General features: G+C 43.8%; 1 non-coding gene across 1 annotated transcript; it reads left to right on the forward strand.

Moving 5' to 3' along the window:
* The first annotated feature begins 510 nt into the window (after positions 1-510).
* TRNAG-CCC lies at positions 511-583 on the forward strand. The gene has a single exon. It is a non-coding gene; the product is annotated as a tRNA-Gly (tRNA).
* Positions 584-1,002: the final 419 nt, after the last annotated feature.

Here is a 1,002-nt window from a genome sequence, read left to right on the forward strand (position 1 = left end):
AATAGCAAACTATATTGGGGTAGACTGTATCTACTATGGGGGAAAAATCAACCAAGTGACCTCCCCTAACTAATATAAGGCAAATAAGCACTTGTACACAGGAAAGAGATGTAACAAACTCCTGTAGTCTGACAAAGACTATCTCTCCCAAACATCTGTGATACCTCCACTGTGGTAAATCTGCACAGGAAGCTAGGGCATTCAGCCCCTAACCCTTTCTTTTTGCAGGAATATTACTGCAATCTCATTGATGTATTGGGAGGGCCCCAGTTGGAATCTGTGAGCAGATAGTGATACCAAGGGCCCCAGAGGGGCACACATCGTGAGGGTCTGGGCTGGGACCTGTGATAAGAGCCTCAGTAGTTACAGAGGAAAGGGGTTGGGGAGGGTGGAGCTCGTAACGGAGGCTGCAGGCCCCTCTCAACCAAGCCACCTTGATGTAGTGGTGTGCTTTGGGTATAAAGCCTGAGTCAAACATATGAATTAAAAGAACTATAACTTTAGGGGACTTCCCTGGTGGTCCAATGGCTAAGACTCTGCACTCCCAATGCAGAGGGACTAGGTTCAATCCCTGGTCAGGGAACTAGATCCCCCACGCTACAACTAAGAGTTTGCATGCACAATGAGGACTGAAGACCCCACGTGCCACAACTAAGAACTGGCATGGCCATAAATAAATAAATAAATAAATAAATAAATCTTCCCAAAAATGCTATAACTTTAGAACCTAAATAAGAGACACTCCTGTGACTCAAGAGGATATATCAGTCAATTAGAGAAGGTTATACTATAGTAACAAAAAAACTCCAAATTCTTAGCAGCTTACAACAGTAAAGGTTTCTGTCTTAGGCATGTTACATTCTGGATGTGGTTTTATTCTGCTCCGTGAACTCTTCTCTCCAGGACTCAAACTAAAGGAGTAACCCCACATTGCCAATTTTGTGGCAGAAGAAAAAGAGAGTGATGGCTCTTGAAGTTTCTGACTGGAAGCAGCTTGTGTTA

Source organism: Bison bison, unplaced genomic scaffold (assembly GCF_000754665.1).
Source record: "Bison bison bison isolate TAMUID 2011002044 unplaced genomic scaffold, Bison_UMD1.0 scf7180017864503, whole genome shotgun sequence".
Taxonomy (NCBI): domain Eukaryota; kingdom Metazoa; phylum Chordata; class Mammalia; order Artiodactyla; family Bovidae; genus Bison; species Bison bison.